General features: G+C 50.5%; 1 protein-coding gene, 1 non-coding gene and 1 pseudogene across 2 annotated transcripts in view; 2 read left to right on the forward strand and 1 right to left on the reverse strand.

Annotated features, from left to right (window-relative positions):
• LOC123356693 overlaps positions 1 to 26,082 on the forward strand; it is a 200,773-nt pseudogene that overhangs the window by 154,311 nt on the left and 20,380 nt on the right.
• Positions 1 to 26,082, reverse strand: part of LOC123356631 — an 871,996-nt gene that overhangs the window by 6,478 nt on the left and 839,436 nt on the right. The window lies entirely within an intron of this gene.
• On the forward strand, positions 22,023 to 22,094 carry TRNAC-GCA. Its single transcript has one exon. It is a non-coding gene; the product is annotated as a tRNA-Cys (tRNA).

Here is a 26,082-nt window from a genome sequence, read left to right on the forward strand (position 1 = left end):
AGGTAAATGGAGGCTCCGGGAGGCCCATGTTAACAGAGTCCCACCCCACCTTGCCTAGAGCAGCCAAGAGCCATCAGAGGTTAGAAAGAGAGAACCTGTGTGTCTCCCAGCTGACAGATGGATGCAGGGTCATCACATCTATCACATACCCACTAGCCAGAGCTTGATACAGGAGATGGAGCCTCCAGCAGTGTCCAGAGACAGCCCCCTGGTAGGAGTCCCAATCCCCTCTCAGCAAAATAGATGGAAGAACGGAGAAGTCAGGAGGAAAGTGTATATAAGCAAGAAGGTTGGAAATGTCGCAGACGGGTAAGGGAAGCAAACAGCAATATATGGCCAGCAGAGCCAAGGAAAACCAGAAGGAAGTTTTTCGAAGTATAAGTACAAAGAGAATCCTAACAATGGCATTGGACCATTATTAGACAGAAATGGCAGAATTAGCGCACACAAAAAATGCCGAAGAGGTAAGTGTTCAGTAAGTATTTCTCTCCTAGATTTTGGGGGAAAACAGATGTAGTCCTATTAGATGATGATGAGGATGACTCTTTCCTTTCCAATAACAACGCACAAGGACGTTAAACAGCAGCTATTAAAGTTAGTCATGTTTAAATCCGTGAGTCCAGATAACTTGTATCCAAGACTTGTAAAAGACCTGGTGGAGGAGTGTGGTGGACTGTTAATGTTGATTTTCATTAGGACTTGGATCACTGGGGAAATTCCATAAGACTGGAATAAAGCTAATGTTGTGCCAATATTTAAAAAGTCTAAAAGAGTTGACCCAGCTAATTACAAGTGTGTTAGACTGACATCGATACTGGGCAAGAGAATGGAGCAGCCGATACTGGAGTTCATTAATAAAAGCATTAAAGGAAGGTAATATAATTAGTACTAATCAACAAACGTTTAGGGAAAATAGATCCCATCAAACTACCTGGGAACCAAGAGTAGGAGTGGGCTGATAAAGTTTGCGGATGACACCAAGTTGGTAGGTATTGCCAATTCGGAAAAGGATCGGGATATCCTCCAGGGAGATTTGGATGACCTTGTAAACTGGAGTATTAGTAACAGGATGAAATTCAATAGTGAGAAGTGTAAGGTTATGCATTTAGGGATGACTAACAAGAACTTTAGTTATAAGCTGGGGACGCACCAGTTGGAAGTAATGGAGGAGGAGAAGGACCTAGGAGTCCTGGTTGATCGTAGGATGACTATGAGTAGGCAATGTGATGTGGCCGTTAAAAAAGCTAATGCGGTCTTGGGATGCATTAGGTGAGGTATTTCTAGTAGGGATAAGGAGGTGCTAGTCCCGTTATATAAGGCGTTGGTGAGACCTCATTTAGAGTATTGTGTGCAGTTTTGGTCTCCCATGTTTAAGAAGGATGAATTCAAACTGGAACGGGTACAAAGAAGGGCCACTAGAATGATCCGAGGAATGGAAAGCCTGTCGTATGAAAGGAGACTTGAGGAGCTCGGTTTGTTTTCCTTAACCAAAAGAAGGATAAGAGGAGATATGATTGCACTCTTTAAATATATCAGAGGGTTAAATACCAGGGAAGGAGAGGAATTATTTCAGCTCAGTGCTAATGTGGACACGAGGACAAACGGATATAAATTGTCAGTCAGGAAATTTAGGCTTGAAATTAGACGAAGGTTTCTAACCATCAGAGGAGTGCAATTCTGGAACAGCCTGCCGAAGGAAACAGTGGGGGCAAAGGACCTCCATGACTTTAAGATTAAGCTAGATAAGTTTATGGAGGAGATGGTATGATAGGATAACGGGCTTAGTCAATAGGTCAATTAAGTGCCACACTGGTAATTAGTACAATGGGTCAATGATAGGATATTGTTAGCCTTTTTCCAGAGGGTATGGCTGGAGAGTCTTGCCCGCATGCTCGGGGTTCAGCTGACCGCCATATTTGGGGTCGGGAAGGAATTTTCCTCCAGGGTAGATTGGCAGTGGCCCTGGAGGTTTTTTGCCTTCCTCCGAAGCATGGGGCAGGGGTCGCTTGCTTAAGGAGTGGGTGGATCGGCTTATGTGGCCTGCATCTTGCAGGAGGTCAGACTAGATGATCATAATGGTCCCTTCTGATCTTGAATTCTATGATTCTATGTCCTTATTGGATGAGGCCAGGAGACTGGTTGATATGTTGCCCTGGATTTGAGGGTGACAGATTTGTGTATACCCCAGAATATGATCAAGCTGATTGCAACCACATTGTATGCATTCAGCCACCAGGAATTCATGAATTAGAACACAACCTCGTTAAGGGTTAATTTGAACAACAGGCTTTTAGAGGCAGAAAATGCCAGCTAGTTTTAACCCTGCTAATCAGAATGGGAGGAGGGGAGAGAAAAGTAAATAAGTGGGAATGACGGGGATGAAAACCTTGAGTGTAGCCGCCTCTGATATTAGACGTTCATTGAAAGTGAGGAGAAGTGATGAGCCAGTAGGGGTCATTATGACCTACCTGTGTTGTAGAAGTCGGCTCTAAGAAGTTTAGATAATCGAGTGTACTTTGGAGCACTCAGCGGGAGCCATCCTTGGAGAGAAATCTTTCCTGTCGTCTTTACTCCCTGGCAGGGAGGCGTTTGGCCGGCACTGACCCGTCGTTGATTGCTCAATACCGTCCCAGAATATAGGCTGGGATGTTCTAAATCTACTGTTTGTCTGTGTGTGCTTAAATCTAAACGCTGCAGCGTTAGACAGGAGCACGCTTACTTGCATTACTCCCTGATCAGACAGAATGGCTCTGCGTTTCTGAAAACCCCCAAGGAACAGCTAAAGCTAAGAGTATTGATTTAATATACTGAGACTTCTGTGAGACACCTGACTTGGTTCAGTACAATATTTTGATTTAAAAAAAAAACTAGAATGATACAAAATAGACACGGCATAGATTAAAAACTGGCTAACTGATAGATTCCGGCTCCAGCACTGGGAATCTGGGAAGTTTTCCCAGCCCTGGCCGAGGGGTTATTTCCTCTTCCACAAAGAGGGGAAGTTCCACTCCTAGTCTTTAAAAGTAGGCCCCAGATTACACAAGTCTCAGCAGGTTTGTCACATCCTGTCCCCTCCCTTTCCCCACCCTAGATAGTTCCTGCCTCCCACCACCTGGAGCAGCTCCCACCCTCCTATGCATTTACTGCTCCTCTCCCTCCAAGCAGAACCCAGCACCAGCTCCCTGATAATCCCTTACCTGAGCCAGCTCCATTGAAGCCATTTCCTTCCCCCTGGGAGGAGCGGATGATCTGGCGCGAAACGTGGACGTTATTCTGTAACCTGCCAGGGCGAGAAGGGCAAGGTGAGAAAATTCAGAGGGGTTTTTGTCCGTTCCACAAGCCGATTCCCCCCAGGATGTTTCCCTGCTAATGGACATTCCAGGTTCTGCCACACTGTGGAGCACAGAGTGACCTTATCCCAGTACAGGCCTAGCCCCCTCCCACCAGGGTGTGACCCTCTGAGACAGGGCGAAACCCTCCCAGTAGCAGGGCTCCTGACCCAGATGTTCCAGTAATAGCAGAAGCCAAGGCTGGGGGTGCTGAGTCCATCCCGGCAAGGTCACAAGTCTGCAGGTGGTGGAGCGCCCCCTTCAGGAGGAAAAAGTCCCTTGCTTCTTGCTGGCAACATGCACCGCTCAGTGCAGAACCGAGACAGACTGGAAGCTCCAGGTACACATGCACCTCTCTCCTTTCATCGCACACATGGGGGACTCAGACCCAGATCCTCTCATATCACAATCACGCCTCTACCAAGCTGTTCTAACGAACGCCTCTACCAATCAGTGCAGCCACACCTAACACAGCGAGTACAGGCAGATAACACCCAGTGGCTGTTGCCAGCCCGAGGGGGCAGAGTTAAGGTTGCACTGGCATGCACATTACCTCTCTATTTCCTAGTAGTGAGAGGTTTGAGTTTTGCTGAACTCGACACTCCGTGAGGGCCCAACACACTGCTGGGCGACCTTACCGCTGCATGAATGAAGGTGTCAGGGACTGGATGAATGTTCAGTAAATACCCAGAAAGGGATGCTCCTCCTGTGCCCCTTCCACACCCTGTTGCTGGCAGAAAACGGCCACCTTGCTCCCAATCCCAGAGGCAGCCGCGTCTCTGGGCTGTCCCAAGCGGCACCCACTAACTCCCTTCCCATTTGAGGAACGACTCAGGGCAACGATCTCCCACCCGAGCAAGGACAAACCCTGCAGATAAAATGGGTGGGAAAACGCCCCAAATCTGAGGAGGTTTTAAACAAACATTGGAGCTTTAGACAGAGAAGGGGACAAAAACCAGTGCAGAAGATAAGAGAAATAGGAATAAAATGACCCTATCGGGGAGCAACAGCTGCTCGGTCCAGACTCCCAGATCACAATGGAGGCAGCAGCATCCTGCATTTTACCAAGAACTCACATCCTGCACAGACATCCCCTCCCCTCTCCCATCTCTTCTCCCTACGCAGCTCCGAATCGCAGAGCTGCTGCCGCCTCTGACGCACACAGGCTTCCACTCCCGTTACTGCTGCAGGAGTGAACCCTAATTCCCCATCGTCTGAGGCAGCCCCAGCTGAGAGGGAGGTGACAGGGGGAGGTGGGTAGAGAAAGACAAGGAGTGCGACTGAAAGTTGTTGTAGCCATGTTAGACACTGGAATAAACTGCCGAGGGAGGTTGTGGAATCTCCATCTCTGGAGATATTCAAGAGTAGGTTAGATAAATGTCTATCAGGGATGGTCTAGACAGTATTTGGTCCTGCCACGAGGGCAGGGGACTGGACTCGATGACCTCTCGAGGTCCCTGCCAGTCCTAGAATCTATGAATCCATGTTGGTCCCAGGATATTAAAGAGAAGTAATATTATTTTTTTCAATTGGTCCTAAAGTAAATTCCCTCACCCACCTCGTCTCTCCAAGAGATCTGGAAGTGGCAGGAGGAGACAAACAGGAAGACAGAGCTCAGGACTCTAAACCAGTTTCAATCCCCTGGAAGAAACTACATTTCCCATCTGCCCATGGGTGTGTATGTGTCCTATATGAGGGCCCACCCCATTCCTCTCACAGCAGCAAGAGGAGACTGCAGCCGGCCCCACAGGGGCCTTCCCCACCCTGGGCTGTGAAAAATCCTTGTGCCTTCGGTTCCACACTGGCCACAGGAGGTCACTAAGTGCTCCCTCCCCAGACTAGCCAGGGATAATTAGTGGGTTATGGGAATTAGAAGATGAAAATTCATTAAGAACAATGATATTTGTGTGTTAATTATTAAATCCCCAGACACCCACCAATCCCCGCCCTGCTGCCGATGAGCTGTAACTATCTATGGGACTCAGCGACCGACCCTGCAGGGAGGTCCAGCCCCTCCCCACTTGTAAGAACCGGCCAGGGAAACATGGAAACACTTTCAACCAAATTCTGGCAGCTGCCGAGCATGCACAAGTTAAAATGAAACCAAGGCGCCGTCTCCCCAAGGACCTGGCCCCTAGTGCACAATTATAGGCACCGCCCAGAAATCTGAAATGGCCACGTCATCACTGATAGATCGTTATTGATCTATTGACTTATGGGAATTACCAATAAAAGGAACAACCCAGTGAAGGTGATACCCTGAGGGACAGAGCTCATGTGTCTTTACAAATCGGTATAATCTAATCTGGGACTTTATACACTAAAATGCCTTATTTGTAGCCCTATGGCGATTGCCTAGTGTCACTACGGGGCAGAGTTAAGGTTGGTGCCTTAGCTGTGAATTTCCATCCCCTGGCATATTGCGATTGCTGTTTGGTAGGCTTGGCTGAATGCATTATGTCTATTTTTTATTAATAATTTCAACAGCTGATATCAATGTCTATTTTAAAGCCCTTTCTCCAATTTCAGTGTTCAGAGCTGTGGGCAGATATGGCGGTGGTCAGACAATAATTATGTAATTAAATGTTGAGATTCCAAAAAAGCTAGATCTTTACAATGGTTCAAACAGAAATTGTCAATGTCACGTGCAAAATATACAGTGTAAATATCTGTAAATCAAACCTGACTTTCTCCAGCAGCATTTTTGTCATTTTGCCTGTATAAATATTTTTTCATCTGTGTGTGTTTGCGTGTGCAGTGAAATTGACATTTAGGGAGATTTACTACTAATAATAGGAGATATACCAATCTCCTAGAACTGGAAGGGACCTTGAAAGGTCATTGAGTCCAGCCCCCTGCCTTCACTAGCAGGACCAAGTTCTGATTTTGCCCCAGATCCCTAGGTGGCCCCCTCAAGGACTGAACTCACAACCCTGGGTGTAGCAGGCCAATGCTCAAACCACTGAGCGATCCCCCCGCACCATGCAGAAGAGCTCAACTCAAACCACCACAACACAGGCACCCAACAAGCTGAGGCAAAACAACGCACCATAAAACTCTGCAACACAACATGGTGCAATCACAGTTCCAAATGGCACCATGCGAAACAGCTCAGCGTCGAACACAACAGCACAAAACAGAATCATTTCAATGTAGGCCTGGAAGGGATCTTGAGAGGGCGTCTACTCCAGCCCCCTGTGATGAGGCAGGGCCAAGTATCCCTAGACATTCCCAGACTGGTGTATCTCTAACCCCCGAAGATGGGAAATCTGCAACCTCCCTTGGAAGCCAACTGAATGCAAATAATCAGATCGACAACTCTGCACATGCACAAACTGGGCTTGTGGATAAGGGGAGGACAGAATTCAAACAATCTGGATTCAGTTCCCAGTTTTGCCCCAAATTCTCCATGTAAACTTGAGCAAATTACTTCCCTTCTCTGAGCTTCAGCTTCCAGAGCTGTAAAAATGAGTGTAGTGCAAAAAACTGCTCTCTGTCATAATTTGCTACCCACCCGCAGTTTTTTACAATGCCTGACGTATCAGTATCGGCCCTAATCTGCTCCTGGAACAGGGGTAGCGAATTGTAACCTGTGCCAGTTACTAATACATAGGGTTGTTCTTATTTGCTGACATGTCCTAATTTGCTAAAATTTGACAGCGGTGGGGGATGGAAGCACAAAGTCTTCAGCTTCCAAACGACCCAGCCTGGTGCACGGCTGTAACAATTACCTCCTAACAGAGCGAGGGTATTTAAACATCATTTATTTGGCAGCTTCATTTACCGTGCTCACAACGTAGCACCCTGGCCCTGATACTTTGATAAGGGCACGCGCTTCACCAGATGTTACTGAGTGTACGCTGCCAGTTCACATGCTCACCCCTACGTAGCAAATCAAGACAGAGCAGTTTTTCCACACAATACCTCCTCGGTCAAGGCCTGGCACCCTCCCACCTCGCAGGGTCCTACAGCCTGGCCCCAGCCCGAGCCCAGACACCTACACTGCAATTCAACAGCCCCTTCGCCTGAGCCCGTGAGCCTGAGTCACCTGGCCTGGGCCAGCTGGGGGGTTTTAGTGGCAGGGTAGAGATACCCTTGGTGTCTGTTCAGCACCTGTCACAATGGGGACCCTGATCTTGGTCAGTGTCTATGCAGAGCCCTGCACAACAGGGGCCTGATCTCAGTCGGGGACTCTGCAACTCCCAGCATTGCAGGATCCCGGATTTTGTTTGGGGTCCCTGCAGCAACTGGCAAAATGTGGGGGCAGGATCTGTCGGGGTCTGTGCAGCGCCCAGTAGAGTATTGGGGTGTGATCTGGGTTGGGGTCAGTGCAGGGCCAGGCCCGACGGGGACGCAGATCTCAGTCGAGGTCTCTGAAGTGCGCAGCACAATGGAGCCAGCAATCTGGGCCGCAGCCGTGTGCTGCCTGGCACAAGGGGGACCGTGACCTCGGTCCAGGTCTCAGTTTTCCCTGGCACAACAGTGGGGTCTGATCTCGCTTGGGGTCTCTGCGGGGCCTGGCACAATGGGAGCTAATTTCCCTCTTAGCTGCGTGGCCGTGCAGCGCTCAGGGCTGCGGCGGGGAGAGAGGCCTCTCCCTCAACCCCAGGCCTGCCGTGGCGGGGAGAGGCGGGAAAAGACACTCCCCCCCCGGCCAGAGCTGCTGCAGCCGGGCACAGGTGCCTCTCCCCAGTCCTGGATCTGCCGCAGCAGGGAGAGGTGAGGAGAGACGCTCTCCCCGGTCCTGGAGCTGCCGCGGCCGGGGAGACGCGCCTTCCCACCCAGCCCCAACCCGGATGCTGCTGCAGGGGGAGAGGGCTGGAGGGAGCCCTCATCCCCGCCCCCCCCCCGTCCCAACCCTCTACCCCGGCCCTTCGTCCCCTCCCACCCGCCGAACCCCTCGGCCCTGCCCCCGCCACACATCACCTCCATATCGAGGCACGTAACAAAATTCATTCCGCGCGTGCATGGGAAAAACGGGCGGGAACATTGAGAGAGGGTCTGTGATGGCAGTCAGGGTCTCTGCGTGTCTGGCACAATAGGGACCCTGATCTCGGACCCTGCACCAGGCTGAATAAGGGCCCCAAACCTGGCCAGGGTCTGTGCAGCACCTGGCACACCGGGGGGCCCTGAGGTCAGAGCCACGTTCAGTGCGATAGGAGCCCTGACACGGCCTGTGCCACGTTTGTCGCAATGGGGATCCAGCTCTGGGTCAGCGTCTGGCCAGAGCCTTCCACAATGGGGGGGTCTGTGCCATCTCCAGCACATCAGGGGCCCTGATCTCTGTCTGGGTTTGTACAGGGAGGGACGGGGGGAGATCCAGGGCCTGATCTGGGGGAGGGGGTGGGATTCCAGGCATCGGATTAAGGAGGCCTGAGAGCAGAGGTAACCCTGCCACCTCCAACGCGGAGAAAGAATCAGGCAACAGGTTTCCTCCAAAAAAGGCAAAGAGGCTGCAGTTAAAACACCTCCAAACCAGGGAGGATTTTTTTTAAATCAGAGCTGGATAAAAATACAGGAAGTGGCAACGTCTGCTGCTTGAAATCGGTGTTTAGTAATAACAAGAAAAAGCTGCAAATTTGAGGAACTTTAGCGTCGTTCTCAGCGGTCAGAGGAAAGTGGGAAAAGTTTGAGGACGTTTCCAGCAGTAGCGGACACAAGGGAAAGAGGTAAAATTTGAAAGGATTTGAGTCAATCTCTGATAGCTAGCGAGGAAAGGGCAATATTCACAGGGGTTTTATGTCGATCAACAGTCAGGAAGTGGAGGAAAGGGCAACACCTGAGGAGGTTTGATGGGAAAATCTCCCGGGATAAGAAATCAGTCAGACGCCCGGGGAGAAAAGCGGGAAGATCTCCCAGCATTTGAGCTCAGTATTTCAGACCTGAGGGGGAAATGGGGCACCCACTAAATATTTGCCAATATAAGGGAGAAGCACCAACATCGGGGGAGACTTTCTGTCACCGTTCAACAGTTCAAGGGAAAAGAGAGGAAACGGGGGGGGGAGGGGTTATACAGGGATATTCGATCGACAGCAGAATGGGATGGTTTCCCCTTCCCCCACACTCACACGGCCGGGGGGGGGGGGGAGCCCTGGGTGATGTGGGTTTCACAGGGGACAGGAGGGGGCTGGAGCCAGAAGGTCACTGGCTGCGGGGTCTGGGAAAGTGACTAGCAAGCGGTGGGGGGGGGGGGGCTGCTGGGTTGGGCAGGGTGGGGGAGGGGCTGGCAGTGGGGTCTGGGAATGTGACTAGCAGGTGATGAGGGGGGCAGGGGGGGCTGCTGGATGGGGGGAGGGGGAGTAGCTGGGAGGGGAAACCTGGGGCTGGGCCGTGTCCATGGGGGGGGGGGCACTTGCTCCTCCCTCCCCTCCCTGGCCCGTCCCAGGCCCCGTTGCCAGCAGAGAGGGGCCCCCCCAGCCCAGCCCAGAGGTGTCCCTGTCTCAGGGCCCCCCCAGCCTCTGCCCAGCTCAGGAGTCACTGGGGGGAACCATTTCCCACCCGCACAAGGACAAATCCCGGCAGGTGGAAATGGGGGAAACCCCCAAACCTGAGACCTGAACTGGCCACTGGCGAAGGGGGGAGAAAATGGGGCACAATCGGGGGGGGGGACAGGGAACTTCTCAGGGGTGGGGGGAGGGGGGGTCACCCTGGGCGCTGCTCGTGGCTCTCTAGGGAGAAAGGGGGCAGGGCGGGGGAGGAGGGGGGTCCCCACGGGGGGGGCAGCGGTAAATCCGAGGGGATCTCAGCCCCCCCCTTTCTCTCCCCGCTCCTCGGGGGGGGGGTCACCTGCCCCCCCCATCCCGGCCATGTCCGGGCTGCACCGACATTTCCCGCCCGCCCCTCCCCGGTCTCACCCCCCAGCCCCGCCCGGCCCCACGCAGGGACCCCAGTGGGACCGGACCCCGCCCCCGGGGCTCGCTCCGGTACCTGGAGGCTGCAGCTCCGCAGCGGGGCGGGCGGAGCCCGGGGCGGCCCCAGGGCGGCTCCAGCGGGGCAGGGCCCGGGGGGGGGGGGGTAATGGGGCTCCCCGGCACAGACCCCCCCGCTCCGCCCGGGCTCCCGGCTCACAGGGGGGGGGGGCTGCAGCGGGGCGTTTCCACCGCCCGCCCGCCTTCCTCCTTTGTGCTCCGGACTCTTCCCCCCCCTGGCTCTCGGCTGCTGGGGGGGGGGGGGGGGAGGAGCTGCTGCAAAGCCCCGTGTGCCGGGCAGTCTGGGAAAGGTAGTTTCCAGGATTGTCCTTCCTCCCACCGCCCCGCACTGAGATCTGCGCGTGCAGGATTGGCGGGGGGGACAATCCTGGAAACTACCTTTCCCAGACTGCCCGGCACACGGGGCTTTGCAGCAGCTCCTCCCCCCCCCCCCCCAGCAGCCGAGAGCCAGGGGGGGGAGGAGTCCGGAGCACAAAGAAGGAAGGCGGGCGGGCGGGAGCTGCTCCTGGCGGTGGAAACGCCCCGCTGCAGCCCCCCCCCCCTGTGAGCCGGGAGCCCGGGCGGAGCGGGGGGGTCTGTGCCGGGGAGCCCCATCACCCCCCCCCCCCGGGCCCGGCCCCGCTGGAGCCGCCCTGGGGCCGCCCCGGGCTCCGCCCGCCCCGCTGCGGAGCTGCAGCCTCCAGGTCCCGGAGCGAGCCCTGGCCCCACTGGGGTCCCTGTGTGGGGCTGGGGGGGTGAGACGGGGGGGGGGAAATGTCGGTGCAGCCCGGACATGGCGGGGGGGGGGAGCAGGTGACCCCCCCCCGAGGAGCGGAGAGAGAAAGGGGGGGGCTGAGATCCCCTCGGATTTACCGCTGCTCCCTCCCCCCCCCCCCGTGGGGACCCGCCCCCTCTCCCGTCTGTGCTCCACATTGTGGCAGAACCTGGAATGTCCATTAGCAGGGAAACATCCTGGGGGGAATCGGCTTGTGGAATGGACAAAAACCCCACCTGAATTCTCTCACCTTGCCCTTCTCACCCTGGCAGGCTACAGAATAACGTCCACATTTCGGGCCAGATCATCCCCCCCTCCCAGGGGGAAGGAAATGGCTGCAATGGAGCTGGCTCAGGTAAGGGATTATCAGGGAGCTGGTGGTGGGTTCTGCTTGGGGGGAGACCTCATCCAGTAAAGATCTACAGTTATTTTAATAGGGTCTGTTTTCTCTAAACCTTTGTTAATAGGCACTAATTATATTACCCCCCTTTAAGTCTTTATTAATGAAATCCAGTATCGGCCGCTCCATTATCTTGCCCAGGATCAATGTCAGATTGACACTCTGCTAATTAGCTGGGTCACGTATTTTGCACATTTTAAATACTGGCACAGCATTAGTTTTATTCTAGTCTCCTGGAATTCCCCCAAACCCTAATGAAAATCAACATTAACAGTCCCCCACGCTCCTCTGACGGGTCTTTTAAAACTCTTGGATACGAGTTATCTGGACCTGCTGATTTAAACACGTCTAACTTTAATAGCTGCTGTTTAACGTCCTCATGAGTTAATGTTGGAATGGAAAGTGTGTCGTCGTCAACACCTTATGATATGAGTTACTTCATCTGTTTTTCTCCAAATCCAGGAGAGAAACATTTATTGAACACTTTTACCTCTTCTGCATTATTTTTGATGATTCTGCCATTTCCATCTAGTAATTTACCACTACCATTGTTAGGATTAATTTTGTACTTAATATACTTTTTTAAAACTTCCTTCTTATTTTTCATTGATTCCCGATAGCTTCTGTAACAGGATCTAGACTCAGCACCGCTGGCGCTTCCTGCTAGTTGCTCTGGGAATTAGCGCTTATCCGCTGTGGCGCGCCCTCGGGGCGTGGTGTCTTGCCCGTTGTCTGCTCGGCTGATGTGATGTCCTGCCCTCAGCAGCCAGTCCTCCTCCCTGGCTAGTCAGGGAGCCTTTATATAGGGCCCCGGCCCAGCCCTGATTGGCTGCCTCTTTCTTTGCCCCGATTGGCTCTCCACAGGCCTTTGCTGATTGGCTGCTGGTCTGTGCAGCCTCTCTGGCATGTTCCAGCCCTTTCTCCCATGGAGTGGGGCTGCTGCCCCACTGCACGTCCCTGACCAATTTTCTACAATTCTTTACTATTGACTTCCCCTTACTGCCATATATTTTATTTGGAGAGTGTTGGGATTCCTACCAGGGAGCCACCAGCAGGGTCCAGAGCCAGCCCCATCTCCTGTATCAAGCTCTGGCTAGTGGGTATGTGATAAATGTGACGACCCTGCTTCCGTCTGTCAGCTGGGAGACACACAGGTTCTCTCTTTCCACCCTCTGATGCCTCCTGGCTGCTCTAAGCAAGGTGGGGTGGGACTCTGTTAACATGGGCCTCCCGGAGCCTCCATTTACCTGGTGCTGCTGTTCTGTGAATAGTGGGGTTGTGAGTGGGGCAGCAGGTCCTGAGTGTTGGACTCTTGCTCTTTCAGGGGCCGGTGACCTTCGAGGAGGTGGCTGTGTATTTCACCAGGGGAGAGGGGGCTCTGCTGGACCCCGCTCAGAGAGCCCTCTACAGGGATGTCATCCAGGAGAACTACGAGAATGTGACCTCGCTGGGTAAGGAGTCCTGTCCCCTGGGTTATTAGAAGCTGTGGGGTCTCTGAAGAACCTGAGCAGTAATAACTTTATACCTTTATTCATGATCCAAGTTTTGACAAGTTTCCTTGTCCCCCCCTTTTTTTGCCTCATCTCCCACCCACTAGTATAATTTTTGGACATTTGCCTTTTCGGTGCCGTCAGACATTTAAAAACTGCATCGAATGTATCCTTACTGGCTACATTAATAACTACATTAATCACTGTAGCTTTCATGCCTTTTCCTCAGTGTAAGAGGAAAATATGCTGCCTGTAGAATTCTAAATTGAGTGAATAGGTGTGTGAGTCATGCCTGGCTTGTGTGACAGTCAGATGAGCTCCTCTTTCGATAGGAGAGTGAATAATGTTCCCATTCAGGACCCCACGGGTGAAGGGAGAACAGAGCCGTGGGAGCGGAGGAGAAGGGGGGAGTAGGTAATTCTGGGGTGCCAGGACATGGGGAGGGTGTGTGCAGGGTTAGAGCTAAGAAGCAGCAGGGAGGGAGGAGGTTGTGAGAGACGAGGAGTGAACACAAGAAGCTCCCAAGGCGCCGGGAGGTGGTGCCGGCTGAGAGTAATGGGAAGAAGGGGAGGGGAGGGTGGGGGAAGGGCACCCGGGAAGTGGGCTGGGTGGGTCAGTGGGAGGGAGGAGAGGTTTGGGGATCTAGAGCTGTGGGGGATCCCAGACCTTTAACCCCGAATCCCTGCCCAAGCCTTGTTGCTTTAGAGCCTCCACTCCAGTTTTATTTCTGTCCAGTTTCACTTCTTTATACATTCCCCCACCCCCCAAATATTATTATTTTAACTCTTGACCTCCCTCTCCCACTCATTAGCCCCCTCCCCGTATAACCTCCCCATCTCTGTGCACAGCGACCCCGGCCACCGACCCTGAGTCCTTGCTGCATCCTCCCTCCCAGAGCAGGGCCCCACCCAGGCGCAAATGGGCACTTTGATCCACCAGGGCCTGCACTACCATAGAGAAGGAGCCCTTTCTGTTGATGGTCTGGGGCCAAAATTGGGCTATGCGTGCTGGCTATCGCCGCGTCACAGTGAGGGACTCCTGAAAAGACATCTGCTATTTCCTGTGCATTGCCCAGAGTCACAGTCCTTCATAGCAGGAGGCAATTAATGCATCATCAGAACCCCCGCAGTGGACTTCCCAACTCTCAACTGATTTGCAACTGACCGATAGCAATGTGGAACCGCCAGCTTCCACCAAGCGATCACCACTCACTTTTCCACCTCGAGGGCAGCTCTCATTCTGCCGCTCCTGCGCCGCAGGGCAGGGGCGAGCTCCGCACACAGTTCCAGGAAGGTGGCTTTGTGCATCAGAAAGTTCTGCAGCCACTGCTCGTCATCCCACACCTGCATAACGAGGTGATCCCGCTGGTCAGTGCTGGTTTCCTGAGCCCAAAAGCAATGGTCCACCACCTGCAGCTGCTCCAAAATCAATCCTGAATTGTTTCTTTCCGTGGCACGCTGCAGGGCAGGCACCACGGATTCACTTTCAGATTCACAGCTCATGAAATACTGCAGGATCAGCGGCGTTGTGTTCACGACGCTCATCACAAGACTAGAGAGCAGTGCAGGATCCATGCTTTTAGGCAGATATGGGGGGCACGCAGTTTATATGGGTTGTTCTAAAATAGAGCAAAACATACTTGACTGGAAGCTCACAGAATGATGGGATGGAGAAGGCTGCATCATGGGAGAATGAGCCCGCCCCCATGATACACTGTAATCCATTCCCAGGACTCCTAGTCACAGAAGGTGGTGAGTTGCACAGTGCGATAGCTACCCACAGTGCACTGCTCGCTCTCTCGATGCTAGAGCGCCAACTCTGGATGCACTCCGCCGAGACAGGGAGTGTTGCGTGAACATGCACAAATAATGTAATTACGGCAGTTTACGATCATTGACATAACTTAAGTCAACTTAACTCTGTAGTGTAGACATAGTCTCAGTGGACCCTTAGTCACAAAGGTAACAAACGTGGTTAATAATAATACTAACTCTCCTGCCACTTTGAGCCAAGGAAGCTGGCCTTGGGATGTTACTGCTTAAAAATGAGCAGGGATTACAACCATGGAATATTCTTTGTGACAAGGATCCCACAAATTCCACTGACCTCCCTTGTTTTCTTTGCCTGGAGTAGGGTTTCCAATTTCCAAACCTGATGTGATCTCGCAGCTGGAACAAGGGGAAGAGCCATGGGTCCCAGACCTCCAGGCCTCTGAGAAAGAAGTGCTCCCGAGAGCTGCCTGCACAGGTGAGGACTTGGTTAAACCAACTCAACAACTGTTTAGGAATGCAGGAAACATTTGGGATGCCCTACAAAGACCCTGTGAGCTCTCCAAGCTCAGGATTGTTCCCTGCAGATGTGGAATCACTATGGCAGATGTCACTCATGGCTTCCCTCCTACCTGACTGACAACTGGCAGCAGGTCCCTCCCCGATCTCGCTTTCCCTTGAGTGTTCTGGTGAGATGTGGACCAAAACTGATCCCTTCCTCTCTCCTCTGGGGAAGGGTTTGGGGAAAATCAGCTCCTGAGAGGTTTGATCTCTCCCACACATATTTTGGTCGTGTCTTACTAATCTATTAGAGTTCTTTGAAGGGGTCAAACATATGGACAAGGGGGATCCGGTGGACATAGTGTACTTAGATTTCCAGAAAGCCTTTGACAAGGTCCCTCACCAAAGGCTCTTACGTAAATTAAGCTGTCATGGGATAAAAGGGAAGGTCCTTTCATGGATTGAGAACTGGTTAAAGGACAGGGAACAAAGGGTAGGAATTAATGGTAAATTCTCAGAATGGAGAGGGGTAACTAGTGGTGTTCCCCAAGGGTCAGTCCTAGGACCAATCCTATTCAATTTATTCATAAATGATCTGGAGAAAGGGGTAAACAGTGAGGTGGCAAAGTTTGCAGATGATACTAAACTGCTCAGGATAGTTAAGACCAAAGCAGATTGTGAAGAACTTCAAAAAGATCTCACAAAACTAAGTGATTGGGCAACAAAATGGCAAATGAAATTTAATGTGGATAAATGTAAAGTAATGCACATTGGAAAAAATAACCCCAACTATACATACAGTATGATGGGGGCTAATTTAGCTACAACGAGTCAGGAAAAAGATCTTGGAGTCATCGTGGATAGTTCTCTGAAGACGTCCACGCAGTGTGCAGAGGCGGTCAAAAAAGCAAACAGGATGTTAGGAATCATTAAAAAGGGGATAGAGAATAAGACTGAGAATATATTATTGCCCTTATATAAATCCATGGTACGCCCACATCTCGAATACTGTGTACAGATGTGGTCTCCTCACCTCAAAAAAGATATTCTAGCAATAGAAAAGGTTCAGAAAAGGGCAACTAAAATGATTAGGGGTTTAGAGAGGGTCCCATACAAGGAAAGATTAAAGAGGCTAGGACTCTTCAGCTTGGAAAAGAGAAGACTAAGGGGGGATATGATAGAGGTCTATAAAATCATGAGTGATGTGGAGAAAGTGGATAAGGAAAAGTTATTTACTTATTCCCATAATACAAGGACTAGGGGTCACCAAATGAAATTAATAGGCAGCAGGTTTAAAACAAATAAAAGGAAGTTCTTCTTCACGCAGCTCACAGTCAACTTGTGGAACTCCTTGCCTGAGGAGGTTGTGAAGGCTAGGACTATAACAATGTTTAAAAAAGAACTGGATAAATTCATGGAGGTTAAGTCCATTAACGGCTATTAGCCAGGATGGGTAAGGAATGGTGTCCCTAGCCTCTGTTCGTCAGAGGATGGAGATGTATGGCAGGAGAGAGATCACTTGATCACTGCCTGTTAGGTTCACTCCCTCTGGGGCACCTGGCATTGGCCACTGTCGGTAGACAGGATACTGGGCTAGATGGACCTTTGGTCTGATCTGGTATGGCCGTTCTTATGATCTCTTCATCCCTGTTTCCATTCCTCTCTCTGAGATTTCCTTTCTTTCTGGCACAGGGAGTGACCTATGTCTGGATTCTCTCTGTCTCCCATCAGGTGACGGGATGATGAGTGAGAAGGAGAAACCCCAGCAGGAAGACGCTGAGCAAGTAGAACCACATGGAATGTTATCAGGAAGAGACAAAGGGAATGTTTCCGGGCGTTGTGCACTCCCAGAAAAAGCAAAAACCTGTGAGAGTCAGCACAGGCCAGAGGGAAACTACAGTAGCCACTCAGACCTTATTGGAAATGAGAGACTCACCTTGGAAGAGACACGCTACACATGCCATGAGTGTGGGAAAAGCTTCAATCACCGCTCTGCCTTTATAACACACTACAGAATCCACTCTGGAGAAAGACCCTACACGTGCGCTGAGTGTGGCAAAAGCTTCAGTCATAGCTCGACCCTCATTCGACATCAGAGAATCCACACTGGAGAGACACCTTACACATGCCCTGAGTGCGGGAAAAGCTTCAGTCACAGCTCTGCCCTGATCACACATGAGCGAATCCACACAGGAGAGAAACCCTACACGTGCCCTGAGTGTGGGAAAAGCTTTAGGCACAGCTCAGGCCTCATCTCGCATCAGAGAATCCACACAGGGGAGAGACCTTACACCTGCCTTGAGTGCGGGAAAAGCTTCAGTGATAGCTCAGGCCTTATCACACATCAGAGAATCCACACCGGTGCGACACCCTACACCTGCCCTGAGTGCGGGAAACGCTTCAGTCGGAGCTCAGCTGTTATCACGCATCAGAGAATCCACACCGGCGAGACACCCTACACATGCACAGAGTGCGGGAAAAGCTTCAGTCAGAACTCAACCCTTCTTAGACATCACAAAATCCACACTGGAGAGACACCCTACGCGTGCCCCGAATGTGGGAAAAGATTCAGTCGGCGCTCGTACCTTATCACACATCAGAGGATTCACACCGGCGAGACACCCTACACGTGCCCTGAGTGTGAGAAAAGCTTCAGTCAGAGGTCAAACCTTATTAGACATCACAAAATCCACATGGGAGAGACGCCCCACACGTGCCCTGAGTGCGGGAAAAGCTTCAGTCAGAGGTCAAACCTTATTAGACATCAGAAAATCCACACTGGAGAACTGTAACAAACACCTTGACTAGGGCTGGCCAAAGAAATTTTTTTTTAAAGTCACTTTTGCTAATTCTCACACAGTGATCTGTGCACCATCTTCACCGTGGTCTCTCAGCTCCACCAGATGAGTTGCCTGCTTCTGCCTTTTGCAGCTCACCCTTCTTTGGGGTCAGTCCTGTGATCTTTTCTATCAACTCCTTTCCTTTAGAGTCGTAGGAGTGTGTGTCCCTCCAGCCAGGAATGTTCATCAGCTCCAGGTGGGGGAGAGGTTTGATCCCAACAAGCTACACTGAGGCAAAAACTACCTGTGCCTGACATCCACTAGGGCTGCACATGGCGTTGGCTGCTCAAGTTAGTGATCTTGGGGTAAAAAGACAATTATAGTTGTAGAGCAGATGCAGCCCAGGTGCAGGGGTTGGCATTAGCTTTCCCCGTGACCTGACCTAAACAAACCCTGAGCATCATGGTTATACTGTTCTCCCATTTCAAAGCATTTGTCTATTTCCCCCTTTGGGGACAAATTGTTTCATTCCCAGTTTGCTCTCATGTTGCTTCAGGTTGTGCTGGAGAGCAGAAATCTTTTCCTCACCTAAAATATATTGAACTATAACAAAAATCAGGAACAGGGGTAGGGAAAAATCTCATTTCACCCTCTGTAACATCAGAAGAAGGTAGGATGAATTAGAGGGATTCACTCCTGCCCTGTAACTATCACAATCCCCCCTCAGCCCAGCAGCTTTCAGTTCGGTGTCAGCCATAATAGCCATATGCAATCTCTCCGCTTCCCAAAGTGTCACGTGATGCGGTGTTCTCTGCTGCCTGTGCTAGGCATCACACTTTGATTCTCAATCGGTCTCACTGGGGCTGGAGATTCAAGTGTCAGAGAGTTGGAGGAACAATATGAATGGATCCCAAACACAGAGTAATTGCTTTTAATCCCTGTTTCTGTCTCTTGGCAAAGCGGCTTCTGATCTTTTCCCTGCTGATCTGAGAGTTTTGTTTACAGGTGGGAAGGTTGGCTGTTTTCCACCATTATGATGATGCCACTGGTTTGTAAATAACATCACTTAATAATAAGGTGGTGGTGGGTGAAGAAGGTTTGAATGCATCAGTGGAGAATTCAGTGCAAGATTCTGTTCTTATTGTGAATCGTCAGATGTAACTTGCTCTGGAATTTCATTTTATATGAAACTGAAAGTGTCTTACTACTCCTGGGGGAATTTTGCACCACTGCGCGTGCACAGTATTCACGTCTGTCACAGATTTTTTTTTTCCTGCAGAAAATACATTCTGCCTGAGAAGTGCTGCAATTCCACCTTTTTTCCCCACCGGAGGCGAGTGTAGCACCCAAACAGCCAGCAGCGTGAATGGACCCTGCTGTTCTGGCACAGCAGCCTCTGGCGAGCAAACGGTGAAACTGCAGCACTTCTCAGGCAGAAAGTATTTTCAGCAGGGAAAAAATTCTGTGTGCACGCAGTGGCGCAGGATTCCCACAGGCGTAGACGTTAATCACAGCAGCCTGCCCATGAAACCAGGTTAGGACAGAAGAGTGGGGCACATGGGGCTTCTGGAGGGGGGTGGTGGTCACAGACTGGGGTTCAGAATGGCTAGTGGGAGGACAGACGGGGCACGGGCTCGGGAGTTAGTGGGGAGACAGCAGTGAGCCAGAGGCTAAATAGGAGTGGGGGTGCAAGGCCACATAGGGACAGGGGCTGCCGGGACACATGGGGCTGGGGATGCAACTACAGAGACACATGGGGATAGGGAGGGGTTCAGGGACAGGGGAAAATGTGCCTGACTGAATGGGAGCAGCTTGAGGTCAGTCAGGGTGTGCACGGGGAAGGGTCTCCCTAACAGTCCCTCCCCCCAAAATACCTGTTCCATACTTCTACAGACACCCAAATACTTCTCCCACACCCCCCCAAATACTTCTCCCACAGACACCCAACAACCCTCCAAGTTCACTCCAGGCTCCTTCCTTTTCTCTCAGCTCCTCCATTACCCCTGACTCCCCCAAGCCTTTGCACTGCGTCTGAGGGGGTGGGAAATATGTTTCTGGGTTGTAGTTTAAATTAATTACTCGAAGTTCTGTATTATGCCTAGTGAGGAACCTATTTGTCAGAAAAAATTACCAGAATATTTTTTTGGTCTGTATTGTTAGACTCATACTTGCTGACAGGTATTTTGAAATAAATTACAAAAATAATTCAAACTGGCATGATTATATTGTGTTATTTTAACAAATAAAATATGCAGATTTTTAATGTTTTTGGCTCAGAATTGCTCCAGGAGTATCTTATGCCCCTCTGTGTTGTGGGTTTTTCTTTCCTGGATGCTATTTGGTTACAAGATTGGACATTAATTTTATTTGACAGGATGTAGCTCAAATTTATTCCAGACTTTGAGACAAAGGACCTAGGGGTTACGTTGGACGAGTAGCTGGATATGAGTCAGCAGTGTGCCCTTGTTGCCAAGAAGGCTAACAGCATTTTGGGTTGTATAAGTAGGGGCACTGCCAGCAGATCGAGAGATGTGATCGTTCCCCTCCATTTGTCATTGGTGAGGCCTCATCTGGATACTGTGTCCAGTTTTGGGCCCCGCACTACAAGAAGGATGTGGAAAAACTGGAAAGAGTCCAGCAAAGGGCAGCAAAAATGATTAGGGGGCTGGAGCAAATCTCCATCCTTAGAGGTGTTTAAGGTCAGGCTTGACAAAGCCCTGGCTGGGATGATTTAGTTGGGATTGGCCCTGCTTTGAGCAGGGGGTTGGACTAGATACCTCCTGAGGTCCCTTCCAACCCTAATCGTCCATGATTGTGTGATTCTATTATTCTAACCTCAGCCTGGGACTAACGGCAGCTCTGGGCTTTGCCTGTCTCCCTTTCTGGGAATCAAGGTCATGAAACCTCAGCCCTGCCCCCTGGGTCTGAATTAATATCCCATTTCCCACTCTGTGCTCGAAAAACCCCCAAATGTTTCCAGCCCCAGCGAGTGGAGTTAATTCAGTTCTCAGCCAGAGTCCGTCCCCCTCATTCCTTAGGGCATTGTCCCACCCTGTGCGTGTTTCTTTTCCCTCCTCAGTTTCACACAGAGAAACAATTTCCTTTGCACCGATCCATGAACAGCAAAATCTTTCCCCGGGAGACGCTCTCCCAGCGATGTACCTTACTCCTCTTGTTCCGGTGGAGTACCAGAGTCAACGGGTGAGCGCTCTGTGGTCGATGGAGCGGGTGACCCGCTAAATTGACCCCCTGCTGCATCAGTTACAACAGCATCAATCCCTGGTAAGTGGAGCCGTGCCATAAGGGAATCCAGTGACGCTGCTGTATTTACGCCAGCAGAACGCCCCGTGGGGACACTAAGCCTTGTCTACATTACAGGAGAAATTTGATCTAAACTGCTTAATTTGAGTTACGTGAATAGCATAACGCAAATCGATGTAGCTTAGATCTTCTTACTGCGGGGTCCACACCATACAACGTCAACGGGACTCCCCTACCCTTCTCGATCGGGTGGAGCACAGGATTCACTAGACCCACTAAATCGACCGCTGGTGCATCGACCGCTACTCGTAGATCGTAGAGAAGCCCTCATTCTGGTAGAAGCGGGGCCTGTTCTTAGTTTGGCAGAGATCACCTTGGAAGACAATTAAGCTATAAGAAATTCACTTTTAATCTGGGATAAGAGGGATGAGACCAGCTGCCTCCACCTCTCTCTCTCCTCCCTCTACACCTCTCAGGAGCTCTCCCCGCAGCACTCAGGAGGAGCTATTCTCTGGAACAGTGTTTCTCAACCTTTTTTTTTAACCAGGGCACAGGCAGATTAAGATTTACTGGGGCCCTGGGCAGAGAGCTGGGGAGCAGGGTGTGGTCCCAGAAAAGTAGTTGTGCTCTGGTGAGATGGAGCAGGTCTGGGGATTGCGCAAGGTGCGGTGTTTATATGCATTTATAAACTTTACTCTAACCCTAATTTTAAAACCACCCATGGCCTGGGAACAGAACAGGAGCTCTTTGAAATAGGGTGTGTCCTTCCTAATCCTCAAGATCACTGGTTCCAAGAGCCTATTAGCACAGGGAGTATAGCTCAGTGGTAGAGCATTTGACTGCAGATCAAGAGGTCCCTGGTTCAAATCCAGGTGCTCCCTTGGAAGTTTTTATTAAATGAAAACATATTTTCATATCCATCTCCAGCATGTTCAGGAGTTCCACTGGAAGGGGGGGGGGGGCTTGAAATGAATTTAAACACTTAACATTTTCCCTGTTCAAATGTATAAAAATCTAGCACACCCATCCATCAGCTAGGGTGACCAGACATCCCAATATTGGGGTGGTTGTCAGCAGACCCCCTCCAGCCAAATGTGCCCCGATATTTTCTTCATCTCATCTGGTCACCCTACCATCAGCTGAAATCAGGTCCAATCCTCTGAGTCTCTAGTTTACGTTTTCTTACCAAATGTAGTACAAATTAGTCCATTCCTCCCCATATTCAATCTGTGACCAAGTGTTGAGATGAGGCAGAGTCCCGTGAACGTACCATCGTCGGAATAAATTAAAAGCGAGGATTAAGCAAAGCTGAGATGCGGACACAGGCTATCGTACAGCTGGTAAAGTAACGACCTGTTACAGATTCAAACCTTTCTTTGTGCACAAAACATGAATTGGGACTCTAATAAATGGCGACTTCCTTTAACCCAGATCATTGTTTTTTTGTAACTTTCAGAGGCACTGAAAGGGCAGCTATTTAACGATAACGTGCTTCCATTTCATGATCAGCAGCAGAGTCTCTGTAACTTTACCAACCACAGAGCTGGGTGTGTCTGCATCTAACTAATTGCAGATTTAGTATAATACCAGATAGTTAATTGAACAGTCTTACTTCAAGCAACTCGCTTGAATATTTCCTACTACCACCAAGATCTGCACTTGCGGCGGCTCCGCCTGTGCCCTAGACTTCAAGGCGCACCGCAGCGGCCCTCCTACTCGTCACGGCGTAGCCCCCGCGGCTCTCGTTGCCGGCGACAGCCGGGCATGGGCCCGACGCTCCAGCGCCATCCATTTTCAGGGCTAGTTGATTTGGCAGGTGAGTTGTTACACACTCCTTAGCGGATTCCAACTTCCATGGCCACCGTCTTGCTTAATACCAGATCGTTAATCGAACAATCTTACTTCTCTAGTCTCACTTTTTGGCCTCATTGAACACTTGGTGGAAAAGGCTACGTATTTTTCCCCCTTTATTTTCTCCTAAGGACTGTGTGATCTCAGGCATGTTACTTTAACTTCCCTATGGGTCAGGAAAATACCATCTCTTTGAAGTGTGTGGGGCAGTGAGCTGTTTGGCTAACCAATTAGTTACTAAAGAAACAAACTCTTGGGAAGTAGCTGTAATTTTCTCCCAAACCTTTCTTTGGTCTCATATGGTATCATGGAATCTCTCCAAGAGGGCAGAGTTAAGGTTATCTGGGCATGTACCTTCAGTCTCTATTCCCTGCATTTCCAGAGTTTGAGTTTTGCTGAACTCGACGTTATGGATGTGTATGAGATACCTCTGGGGGAACAATAACTCTGTGTTAACAAAGCCTATTGTTCGTGACAACTAATGAGACTAATCCCTCAGTGCTGCAATTCCACTGACTCCAGTGTTCGCTTTCTCCATTTCTGGTTCCAAGAAAATAAGGAAGTTAAAACAACCTTCAGAACTACCATGCCGTGAGACAGTGGAAGAGTTGGTAGCTCGAATAATTCAGTGCATTCTGTGTGTGTGTGTGTTTGCATGGGCACGTGCATGTAAAAAGCATAAAACATTAATTTATAACAGGGGTAGGCAACCTATGGCATGAGTGCCGAAGGCGGCACATGAGCTGATTTTCAGTGGCACTCACTGCCCTGGTCCTGGCCACCAGTCCGGGTGGCTCTGCATTTTAATTTAATTTTAAATGAAGCTTCTTAAACATTTTAAAAGCCTTATTTACTTTACAAACAACAGTAGTTTAGTTATATATTATAGACTTATAGAAAGAGACCTTCTAAAAATGTTAACATGTATGACCGGAATGTGAAACCTTAAATTAGAGTGAATAAATGAAGATTCGGCACAGCACTTCTGAAAGGTTGCCGACCCCTGATTTATAACATCTTTCTTAACGCCTTTAAATATCAGGTGGCACATTAACTATATCAAGTGGATTGTTCGATGCAATGACTAGTTTTATGCATTGCCCAGGACATATTTTTAGAATTATTTAAATTATTTAACTCATCTCGTTGAACATAAAGGTGTTTATTTCATTCTTGTGGTGTGTGTTGGTAGCTCAAATAATTAAGTTATTTTCTGTGTGTGTGTGTGTGAGAGAGAGAGAGAGAGAGAGAGGGAGGCACAACACATTAATTTAGTAATGCTGAAAATGTTCCCTTCTCTCTCCAGAACTGCCTTGGAAGCCCGTCTCTTTGTAGATTAATCTATTCCTGTGTCTGTAGGAGGAAAATATTGTTTCTATTAAAAAAACAATTATTTAAAAGGACTGACACTAAATGGCCACACGATGGAGCCACAACATCAGGAATGCAAAGCACCAGGCTCCTGATTCCCACATTGATGGTGAGGAGGGTTTGAACTCAGCTCCCCTCTGTTAACGGACACGCTTGTCTCACTCTCTGAGGCCAAACACAAGTTTAAATGAATTTCCAGGGCTGATGAAAAGGGCCTTTGGGATTGATTTCACGTGTAGCAAACACGGTGTTTGTCGGCGTAAATAGCACAGGGGCTGGACAGAGAATGCAGACCGACCCTGCGCTGCCTGGCTTCCCAGCTGCAATCGGACATCTGCAGTGCTGGTGTAAGTAGCCCAGCCTGGCCTTTTTGGGGGTTTGTGCCTGGCACAGGGCTGCTGGTAGAACTGCTGATGCCACGAATGGCTGCACGGTGCTGTGGCACGATGCCCCACCCGCACGCCCTACAGCAGGGTCATTCTACCCCCAGCCCAGTCAGCTGCAAGAACAGGAGTCCGTTTCACCTGCCTTTTTTCAGGCTGTGATCTGTGGGCACCCTGCTCGGGGGGGGGATCCCGGTAGCCCAGACTCAGGGCTGGAACAGGCCCCTGGTTTAGGCGGTGGCCGCAGGGTTTCCAATGCTCTACAGACGGGAACACCAGCATTTATATAGCAAATATGGCAGGTGACCAGCTGGGCTTAACAGCAAAATCTTCCGTGAGCTTAAACTCAAAAAAGAAGCTGACAAGAAGTGGAAACGTGGTCAGATGACTAGGGAGGAGTATAAAAATATTGCTCCAGCATGCAGGGGTGTCATCAGGAAGGCCAAAGCACAACTGGCGTTGCAGCTAGCAAGGGGAAATTCAATAAGGACAAATCCCAAGTGCTTCACTTGTGAAGGAACAAGCAGTTGGACACGTACAAAATGGGAAATGGCTGCCTAGGAAGGAGAACTGCGGAAAGGGATCTGGGGGTCACAGTGGATCACAAACTAAATATGAGTCAACAGAGCTACACTGTTGCAAAACAAGCGAACATCATTCTGGGCTGTATCAGCAGGAGTGTTATAAGCAAGACACGAGGAGTAATTCTGCCGCTCTACTCCATGCTGATTAGGCCTCGACTGGAGCAGTGTGTCCCGTTCTGGGCAGCACATTTCAGGAAAGAGACCCCCACTATTCATGGGGGAAAGGAGCCAATCAAATGGGAGCTCTGGGGAGCTCACAATCAGGAGTCCCACCCCCACCCCGCTCAGAGCAGCCAGGAAACACCGGGGTGAGGGGACAAAGAGAGAGAGAGACCTTCACCCCACCCAGCAGAGCCATCACCCCCCTACTAGCCACAGACGGACACAGGAGACAGAGCCCCCAGCAGGGCGCAGGGAGAGCTCCCTGGTAGGAAGCCCAACACCCTCCCCATTGTGAGGGGCAGGATATGGGGGGAGAGGCACCTCCCCTATGTCTGACTGCTGGGTGCCCCCTTCATCCCTCAGAGCAGCCGCTGGTTAGTTGGGTCGGGCTCCAGCACTGGGAGTCTGGTCAGTTTTCCTAACCCCACCAAGTTGATTGTTTGCTGTTCCATTTATTAGGGCATTTCCACCTCCGATCCTCACTGGTCTCTTCCTAGAATCTAAGCCACTTATTAAAC

This window comes from Mauremys mutica, chromosome 26, assembly GCF_020497125.1.
Source record: "Mauremys mutica isolate MM-2020 ecotype Southern chromosome 26, ASM2049712v1, whole genome shotgun sequence".
Taxonomy (NCBI): Eukaryota; Metazoa; Chordata; order Testudines; family Geoemydidae; genus Mauremys; species Mauremys mutica.